Raw genomic sequence first — 11,225 nt, forward strand, 5'->3', positions numbered from 1 at the left:
GACTCTCAACCACTGCGCCACCAGGGAAGCCCTAAAACAGTTATTTTAACTGCATTCTAGATATTGAGGCATGGAAGAAGTTGCAAATCAAATTTGTATAGATGAAAACTACAATGCATGTAATGAAAAGTACATGGGGTAGATTAAAAACAGATTAGACATTACAGAAAGAAAGATTAGTAAACTTGAAGACATAACAAAAGAAACTATCTAAAAGGAAACACAGAAAGAAAACAAGAATTTGAAACCTTAGAAAGGATTATTCTATCAGTATCAGAGAGCTGAGCATTTAGAGTATAAGAGACATGATAGGAAGTTGTAATAGGAAAAAGGAGATCAAAAACATTTGCCTTAGAGAGGACGTGTCCATGGGGCTCAAGCCCTGGATGAGAGGTTAAAATAAAATTCTTGAATAAACTTGGGTGCTTCACTGTAATAAGGTGCAAAGAGTAGCTCTCTTTAGATTTTATTTTATTTTATATTTTGTATGTTATTATTTATTTAGATGTTTCAGCTCTTACACTAGGGTTTTTACAAGCTGCTGAACACTGACAAATGATATCTTCCACAGAACTCTAACCACACTTTCCCAGACAGTATAAATATATGGTTGAAATAACATTAATATACATCATAATTTTATCAGTTAACAAAAAAAAAACCAATGACCAAGTATCCAAATATTTGGTTGCACAATGCAAAAGATATAAATTATTAGACGTCTACTCAATTCATTAGCAGAAGCCCACTTTTTTTTGCAAGAGACGTTGGCAAGAGAAGGGAAAAAAGTAACACTTCAAAGAAGAATAATAGTTGGTGAGCAACTTCCAGTGTTCATAAGAAAATTATAAGAATTTCAGAAATTTGATAATTGAAAATTATTTTAAGCATGATAAAGCACCCTACCCTTTAAAAATATTCACTAAATTAAAGGATATATCCTACATGTTCCATACAAGACAAAGGCAACATTTTATGAAAAATATTTAATATCCCCTCCCACTGATTTTTTCAGACCCTCCCTGTTAAGTTGTGCCATAAAGTACAAACATAAGCTGTAAGGTTTTTTTATCTGGAGTCATTAAAAACATGTGCTTCTGTAGAATGTAGATTTTCAAAATGGAGATTTTCCATAAGAACATAAAAGGAGGACTTCCCTGGTGGTGCAGTGGTTAAGAATCCACCTGCCAAGGCAGGGGACGTGGGTTCAATCCCTGGTCCAGTAAGATCCTACATGCCACGAAGCAATTAAGCCTGTGTGCCACAACTACTGAGCTTGCACTCTAGAGCCCGTGAGCCACAACTACGGAGCCTGCCTGCCACAACTACTGAAGCCCACACGCCTAGAGCCCGTGTTCTGCAACAAAGAGAAGCCACTGCAATGAGAAGCCCATGCACCACAATGAAGAGTAGCCCCCGCTCACTACAACTAGAGAAAGCCCGTGCGCAGCAACAAAGACCAAATGCAGCCAAAAATAAATCAAGAAAGAAAGAAAGAAATTTATATATAAAAGAAAGAACATAAAAGGAGATGCATATGAAGGTGTTAAATAATCAACATAAGATTTGGTAAAAATTCAGTAAATACCAATGGTTGTATGAACCTAATGTGGACTGGTACAAATATGGGAGATGGGAGCAGGCAAATAACCATATAGGCCCTACTTTCAGTGTTTGAAATGACTGAAGAAATGAACCACATAAGTACTAGAATGTTCATAGTTCCTGGGATTTCAGTTTTGCGTGATACTAAAAATATACAAGTATTGTGTTGGATATTTTGGCACCTGATATCCCTAATTTTTTTATACTTTGATAAGATTCTGGCATGAGAATCAATTTAAAGACAACATAATTCTGCATGATTTCAGGAAAGGAACATTCCATTGGTACAAAAAATAAGTACATTTTAAATGCTGAACAATGAGAACCTTTCGTTAAGCATCCAAATAGGTTGACTGTAATTGAAACATAGAGATTATAATTATGCCAAGCTTGCGATCTGGTAAAGCTACTTTTCAGCCTGCTATGGAAGCTTCATTAGACTTGCTCACTAAGCCACCATGTTGGCTAGTATGGACGTCAAATTAGGACCTGTCTCAAGTTCCACTTCTAAGGCAACAGCAACAGGCATCCTGGTTTTGTTGACTATAATAGTTGTTTCTAAGGTCATTGGAGTTTTGAAGCACATCCATATTTTAGCATAATATTTCTTCATATACAAAAGTTCCTTGCTGTTAAAAGCTCCACACTGCTTTTGTCTTATGAACTGCACTGCATCTTCATATTTCATCTTCATATTTCATTCCACCTTCATTCATTCCACCTGTTAATACCAGGACGACAAACACTGGCGCTCTGCTAAGACCTACAACTCAGTAGCAACACAGCAACCATGTTTTTCACAAAACTTAACTTTTTACAAGACTTAACCAGTCATCAACAATCTGGCTGGATGGCGGGACACCGTCATCAAAAGGCCACTTGTGAACATGGATACCTTCTTTCTTCACAAGGGCAGTGCTATCCTGTTGTGATAACTCCTTACTTCTTAAATTTCTCCATAAAATGTTTAAGGTTGCATTCGTTAGACTGAATGTAATGGGAAATCTCATGTTCTTGTATGAGACTTCCACAGGATCTGGAAGGTTTATTCAAGCTATGTTAATTTAGTTAAAAACATCCAATAAGGTTATGAAAAAAATTTTTTAAATTGAATAAAGAAATGACATAAAGAAACTGGTCTATTTTAATATACTCCACTTGAAATTCTCAGTGCTTTGAGTGTGAAGCTGGAAGTAATAGGAAATGAAGTGAACTTCCTAACAAGAAGCAGAAATCTTTCAATCCAGTAATACTGAGGCAGTGGATAGGAAGTACACTGAGTTTTATCCCATCTAGGTCAGAACTCATTGCAAATATTCTGCAGATTTCAATTCAACACTCTGTGTCCAGGTTAAATGCTCTTATGGGGGCTTCTTGGTGAAATGGTGATGAATTTCTATATTTCACTTGTCTCCAGAGAGGCCATTCTGTGCCTGGAAGAATCTCCACTGGCCGTCAGAAACTCCAGAAATGTGGCCAAGAAAGGAATACTCATTAAAGGCTGTGGTCTAATCATACAGCTGGACCGTAGGTGGTAGGGACACAGGTGGTGGTGGGGCATCACCTTCTACCATGCAGTGAGAGGCCCCGAGGAAAGCCTGGTGCTAAGTTGGCCCACAGCAGAGGGAGCCGACATGCATGCTGAGGCCCAAAGATTAACTTTTATTCAAAGAAGGGAAAGCTGGGAAATGAGGGAATTCAAAAGCACATTAATGAAAAAATTTATGAACTGAACCTATTTAGCCAAGAGACTTAATGGATAGAGGCAGGATGTTTATGTGTGTTTTGCATGGAGAAATGTAAGGATGTACATGGGGCTGGGCAGAAATGTCTCTTAGCTGTTTCTCAGGATTACTCTAGTCTCTGTTTCCAACCGGCTGAAAACTCTCCGCTAACTTCCCTTGTTTCAGAATAAAATCCAGAATTTTCATCACACCATATATTGTCTGGCCACAGCCTTACCTCTCCGTCTTCAATTACCACTCATCCTCACCACATTCGCCCTGTGCTCTAGCAATTCAAGTCCCTTGGCATAACTCTAAGATGCATGATTTCATACTTCTGTCTCTTTCTAAAAAGGGCTGGTAAGAGTTAAAGCATGGATTCTCATGAAGGTCCAAACTTTCTAACATATTTAGCTTCCTTCTTGCTAAATGGAATCCAATTGTAGTATATAGCTAGCTTCAGAGGCCATCCTAAAATTGATATATCCATTTCTTTGTACCATCAGTACAAAAATATAGGGCAGAATATGCCTTTAACTTTGGAGCCAACTGTCTCACTTACCAATTCCCAAGAGACAGGGTCAGTGGATTATCGAATTCCTGCTGATGATTCTGCTCAAAAGGCTGCTTTCAGCAATGCACAGGGCTCTAGTCGATGGAATCCTTATTTTTAGAAATGCTGCATTCCTTCTAGTCTAAAAATAGCCCCTGACAGTTCTCAACATCTAAAACCCCCTGGGTAAAATGTACCCAAATTTATACCTTTGAATTTATAGAATCTGACTAGGAAAATTTCACATGGGTATAAAATTCCAGGGATTGAAGATAAATGAGATAACTTGTATAATATTTTGAGCTCTGTGGACATAAATTGCTATATACATCTAAGGCACAGTAGAATAATAGAAAAAAAGAATAAGGGGAACTTAAAATAACGACTCATCAAACAGGAAAGCAAGTCTCCTCACTAACTTTCAGTTACATTGGTAAGGGATAACTGTGAATTTTGATGTTAAAGGACTTGTGATCTGGGTGGATGGTTTCCCAAGCTTTTCCCTTTGTTTTTCCCATGGGCTTTCTATCCATTCCTCTAGTGCAGTTAAGATAGAAAGAAGGAAAAACACTTATTTTCTCTATGTGTTAGTGTCATAGAGTTTCCTAAACCAACAAGAAAGTCAGGGGGATATAAGTATTCCCTATTCCCTCCTCCTCCTCTCATCCCAATCCAGATACTCTTTCTGCTGAGGTGGGAAGGATTTCAGTAATCCTCCTTTTTCCCACAGTTTCATGCTAACCTCACAAACATCACACTTACCCTAGTTCTCTGGACTGCACCCACCAACCACATTACTCTTCTCACTGCTATGCCGACACTTTTCTGTTACATTCCGCACACTGACTCTTTAGAGTCCCTGATGAAGTAGCACCATCAGGAGTGTTTTGCCTCTTCCTATTTGTCCCTCAGGGAGACAGACCAACATTACCTGCTATCACACCATTTCAAAATGGGGCAGATACATTTTAAGAAACACATTTACTGTACCATATTAGCCTGAAAGCATATATATCCCACTTCTCCAGGGAGAGTTTAGCCACCCCACAACCCCTCCAGAGCTGCATCTCCTTTCATCCCTGCATGCCTCTGAGACACCCATCTCATATCTATCCCCTCTTTTGGTCAGGGGAAAAGGTGGATAGATATGGGTTGTTCAACACTATTGAGGTTTAGGGATCCTAGTTTTCACAATTTATAGAGATAAACTTTTGAAACTTTATTAGACATGATTCATCAATCCCTTTGTAACTTTGGATTTCTCTTTTGCAAAATTCTAGCTCATGTAACAAACAAACTTCTGTATGACTATCTCTCATTTACCAGGATTTCAGTTCTAGTATACTTGAAATTCAGAACATTTCTATTGGGATACAACTTGTAAATATTTTAATGGCTTTTCCATTAACAACCTCTAAATTACTATCTCTGAGTCCTGTAACCTGAGTCAGTCATTAATGTATCCAAATGAGGAAGTCAGAAAGACATATGCTAAGTATTTGCATGGAGAACTACATACATTAAAATATATCTATGTAATGATCTATATGGAAATAGAATCTAAAAAAGAGTGGATATATGTGTATGTATAACTGACTCACTTTGCTGTATAGCAGAAACTAACACAACATTGTAAATCAACTATACTCCAATAAAAAATATTAATAACAAATTTTAAAAATATACCTATGATTTGTATATTTCTACAGCTACAAAAAGGATTTACAGAATCACGTTAAAAGAGTTTTAGTGAGCAATGTATGATAAATAAAAATAATTGGATAATAATTAGCATTTCTAATTTAAGACATGTACAATATAATTGGTAGTCTCTTAATTAAATGAGCTCTTATTATCCCTATCAAAATACCAAGGGCATTTTTCACAGAACTAGGAAAACTAATTTAAAAATTTGTATGGAAACACAAAGGACCTCAAATGGCCAAAACGATATTGAGAAAGAAGAACAGAGCTAGAGGAATCATGCTCCTTGACTTCAGACTGTACTACAAAGCTACAGTAATCAAAACAGTATGGTACTAACACAAAAACAGATACATAGATCACTGGAAAAGAAGAGACAGCCCAGAAATAAACCCATGCACTTATGGTCAATTAAACTATGTCAAAAAAGGCAAGAATATACAATGAAGAAAAGACAGTCTCTTCAATAAGCAGTGCTGGGAAAACTGGACAGATACATGTAAAAGAATGAGATTAGATCATTATCTAACACCATATACAAAAATAAACTCAAAATGGATTAAAGATCTAAATATAAAAGCAGAAACCATAAAACTCCCAAAAGGAAACATAGGCAGAACACTCTGACAAAAATTATAGCAATATTTTTTGGACCTATCTACTAAAGCAAAGGAAATAAAAACAAAAATAAACAAATGGGATCTGATTAAACTTAAAAGCTTTTGCACATCAAAGGACACCATCAACAAAATGAAAAGACAACCTACTGAATGGGAGAAAATATTTGCAAATGATATGACCGATAAGGGGTTAATAGCCAAACTATGTAAACAGTTAATACGACTCAACACACACACACAAAAACCTGATTAAGAATGGGGGACTTCCTTGCAGTCCAATGTTTAAGACTTCATCTTCCAATGCAGGGGGTGCGGGCTCAATCCCTATTCGGGGAGCTAAGTTTCCACATGCCTCGTGGCCAAAAAACCAAAACATAAAACAGAAGCAATACTGTAACAAATTCAATAAAAACTTTAAAAATGGTCCACATAAAAAAAAAATCTTAAAAAAAAAAGAAATGCACAGAGGCCTAAATAGACATTTTCCCAAGCAAGGCATACAGATGGACAACAGGCACATGAAAAGATGCTCAACACTGTTACTGATCAGACAAATGCAAATTAATACCACAATGAGATATCAACTCACACCTGTCAGAATGGCTATGATCAACAAGAACACAAATAACAAATGTTGGTGAGTATATGGAAAAGAGGAAACCCTAGTACACTGTTGGTGGGAAGTGCAGCCACTATGAAAAACAGTATGGTGGTTTCTCAAAAAACTAAAAGTAGAACTACCATATGACTCAGCAATTCCTCTCCTGGGTATATACTCAATAAACCTCAAAAACACTAATTCAAATAGATACATGCACCCCAATGTTCATAGTAGTAGTATTTACAATTGACAAGATATGGAAGCAACCTAAGTGCCCATCAACAGATGATTGGATAAAGAAGATGTCCCCCGAACACACATGCATGATAAAATACTACTCAGCCATGAAAAGAATGAAATTTTGCCATTTGCAACAACATGGATGGACTTGGGGGTATTTTGCTAAGTAAAATAAGTCAGACAGAAAAAGACAAATACTGTATGATATCACTTATATGTGAAATCCAAAAAATGAAACAAAGTAGTGAGTATAACAAAAAAGAAACAGACTCACAGATATAGAGAACAAACTAGTGGTTACCAGTGGGGAGAGGGAAGGGGGAAGGGGCAAGTTAGGATTAGGGGACTAAAAGGTATAAACTACTATGTATAAAATAGATACGCTACTAGGATATATTGTACAACACAGGGAATATAGCCATTTTGCAATAATGGAGTGCCAAATAATATGGGGTCATATTCTTAAACCTCCACAATTTGCACTTTGGTCCAAAATTATTTGCGTTATTTCCACTTTCAAAATACAGTCACTCTCTCCTGATAGCCTCCACAAGTTTGATCTCATTGCAGCCTCAGGCTCAGGGCTGAGGCCCAAGACCTCATTACAGAAGGGCACGCGGGTCCCTGGATTAGTTTCCTTGGATGCATCTCCTCAGGTGTGGTTTCTCTCAATTTTAAGATGTGTGAATTAAAATGAAAAGTTATTTTCCTCCTATACATCCAATATACACTGGTGGGGTAGGCATAGGATAAGTGCTATAGACACAACTATTCAAAAGGAAAGGGGAGGTGGAAATGGGAGGCACAAAGTTCACTGATACACAGCAATTTTGAAACCCAGTCAGACACGTTTGCAGTTCCTTGATTAGGAGCCAGTTCTGCAACCTGGGACTGATTCTTCAGAGTTCTTGGTTCCATCTTATTGGATCCTTGTTCTGCCACTTGAGTTATCCTTCCTTTCCCATGAAAAGGAGGCTGTGTATGCAACTGAGTCATTTTCTCAGATTGTCTCCTGCCTGTAGAGACTCAAAGATCCAAATGCTCTTTTGCATTTTGTGTTGTCTTTGTCCCATTCTGTCCACACTAACACAATTACATTAAAAATGATATGGGCTTTCTGTGTAGCAACTTATAACTGATTCTTTTAGACAGAGATCAAACCCACAAATCTTTTCAAGATAAACACTTTTCTACCTTGAGTTTCCTGCGAGGTTTCTATGGGGAAACACTCCTAAGATTCTTAGGGACCTATTGTTTACCAGTGAGGGGGTGTGGTCTGCCAGGGATGCCCTTAAAACATTTAGAAGGCTTTTTTTTCTGTTTGAAAGGATTTATGTGACAGTTAAATTTTTCTGAGGTCTTAACAAGGAATCTTATAGGCCCACCCAGGATTTGGTCTTTGCCCTGAAGCTATTTCTTAATTTAAACGTTATATTATTTTATTTTTGCCATCTGGAGAGACTGGCACTGAGAAATGATTTTATCTTAACACCCAGAAAGCCCTGGATCCTTTATATTTCTTCCAAATTATGCTTGAAAAATGAGTAATTCCCTTTTGTGGTTCATCTGTTTATAACTTATTATACATGGCTAAAAGAGCTTATACTTCCAATATTCTGCACAAAAATCTTAGCTAGATCTATCAGTTCATGAGGTACATTTTCTATTTTTAATATTTCCATAATTAAGAGTTTTGTGAAACATTCTGCACTACATGAAATGAATCTCCTTTCCTCCAGCTTCAAATAACATTTTTCTTAATTTCCTTTAAGTCCTCACTAACAATCTCCTTGAGGCCTATCTAGCTTCTATTTACAGACTCCTCAAGTCCACTCAACTGCTCACCACTGGAGTCCAAAGCCAATGTCAGCTGTTTTAGGCTTGTGTTACAGATACAGTCCAATTCCAGATACCAAATTATGTTCTTTTTCTCTGTTACCACATGAAAAATTAACTCAAAGCTTAATGGCTTAATACAGCAATCATTTTTGTTATGTCTCACAATTTCTGCAGGTCAAGAATTCCTAAAGAGCATGGCAGTATGTTCTGCCTTGGTGTCTTTCATCAGGTTGAACTTGGATGGTAGCTGGAGCTGGAAGAGAAGGGGGCTGGAGCAGCTGGCACCTGCTAGGGCTCTCTCACTCAGTCTCAGGCTTGTCCCTGTGATTTTGCATGGGCTCTATGGACTTCTACAGCATGGCAACCTCAGGGCTCTTGTACAAGTATTCCAGTGAGCAAGACTGTAGTCTTATTTCCTTTTGTGACCTAGCTCAAAAAGTCACTTACCATCATTTCTCTTGTAGTCACAAATTCTCCCAAATTCAAGGGGAGGGGGAAATATACACCCTACTTCTCAATGAATTGGGGGCTATATTTTAAAACTGCCACGATGAATTTGGCTTATTTTAATCATGCTTGTTAAAGGTCTTGTTTCTTAACCACAAAGTCTAAGTCTCCTACACAAATTTTTCAGGAATACAATTCTCATCTTGGGATGAAAGTACCATAGAATTAATTTGAATAGCTAAATCATGGACTTTTAAGCACCAAATAACATGGCACTAGGGTGTCTTAACCATCTTGTTTTTGTCCTTTCTGCCCTTCTAAAACAATGACTCAAATTCTAATAATCTAGCTTCCCTATAGATGAAGGCTTTTCTCTGTTCTGCTGAGTTATTCCCCTTTTCTGACCATTGCCAATTAAAACAAGATATTTTAAATCAATTACGCTAAATGGTATGATCTTTGAGTGAAAAACATGACCTTCTGCTCTGAAGAGTTTTCCATTATACAGTTAACTTCTTTGCCCCCATAAAGGACCTGAAATTGAAGATTTCATTGTATCTATCACTTAGCACAAATATCTCTTTGGAGTAATGCAGTCATTATAACAGGTGAAAGAGGACATTTTGGCTGCTTAATATTAACAGGCTATAATGCGATCCTGATGTATTCAATTTCCATACTCTTGATCTTATTTCTGCCTAAGGGAATACAAAACATCAAGATGCAAATAAAAATGTTTTTAACAACACTAGGTCGTTAAGACAAAATTTGAGGTTTTTTCCTCTAGTCATTTTTATTTGAAAAGCTGATTGGAGTTTCAGTCTTACATGAAAATAAAACCCTTAAATAGTTGAAGTACTGCTCATTCCTTAGGAACAGTCTTTAAATATTATGTCATTATGTAAAACTCTTGGGTTACGTGTACATTGCAAGTCAATTTCACTACTCACCATCCATCACAGCCATCATGGTATCACAACAGGAACACAGAGGACGGATTTAAAGTGGAGGTACTTAATCTATCTCAATCTACCTGGCCTTTAATTATACTCGTTTAACAAGAGCACACACTTTCATTTCCAGTTGACAATCTCATGTGATTGGCCAGAACTGGATCTACCTACATGTTTAATTAAGGGGTGACTAAATTCTTCCATGACTCTGACTTTCTCATAATATAAAATTTTAAAAATCCAGGTAGTTAGAGTCAGAGAAATTGGCATTTTGGAAGATCTTTACCTTTTTCATTCAAAAGTTACCTGACTCTAAAATACTCTTAACTCATACTCATGAAATTCATCAGCTCGTCAGATGTACGAGGTAGTACAGCCTGGCCTCTCCTCTCAGTGTTTTATACTATCAAACAGAAGCCACCAATGAATCTTAGTAGGTGTCATTAACTACATAAAGGATAAACCAAAAAGAAAATACATTGCTACTATCAACTTCTCTTAGCCTTATGGCCTATATTGTTAACTGGGGTACCACTTGGCATAGTTGTCTCTAGTTTTTACCCTCTGACCAGGTTAACTAAAGCGAATCTGTGGAAACAGGCAAAGCTTCTACCTAGAAAATGAGGCAGGAATCTATCAGAAGTTAGGTGCTTTTCCTTCTTCTGCAATGTAAGAAGACATCAATATGTGCAGACCATGTTCTCATTGATTGATTGGTTCATTCATCCATTTATTTATTCAACAAACATTATGTAGTATAAATCATGTTCCATGCAGAGAGAACCTTCCATATGTGCTCATTCTGACTTTAAACAATTACAAAGATCTCATCTCTTCCATTCAGGACAGATGAGAGATCAGACAAAATGGATTTTGATTGTCTTCCAGAAAGTCCTAGAAGGAAAATTCAGGAACACTGGCTGTCTTTTAACGTCAGAA

General features: G+C 37.1%; 1 pseudogene; it reads right to left on the bottom strand.

Moving 5' to 3' along the window:
* Positions 1-2,099: 2,099 nt before the first annotated feature.
* Positions 2,100-10,299, bottom strand: LOC125963475 (protein tyrosine phosphatase type IVA 1-like; annotated as a pseudogene).
* Between the last annotated feature and the right edge of the window lie 926 nt (positions 10,300-11,225).

Source organism: Orcinus orca, chromosome 2, assembly GCF_937001465.1.
Source record: "Orcinus orca chromosome 2, mOrcOrc1.1, whole genome shotgun sequence".
In the NCBI taxonomy this organism is placed as follows: Eukaryota; Metazoa; Chordata; class Mammalia; order Artiodactyla; family Delphinidae; genus Orcinus; species Orcinus orca.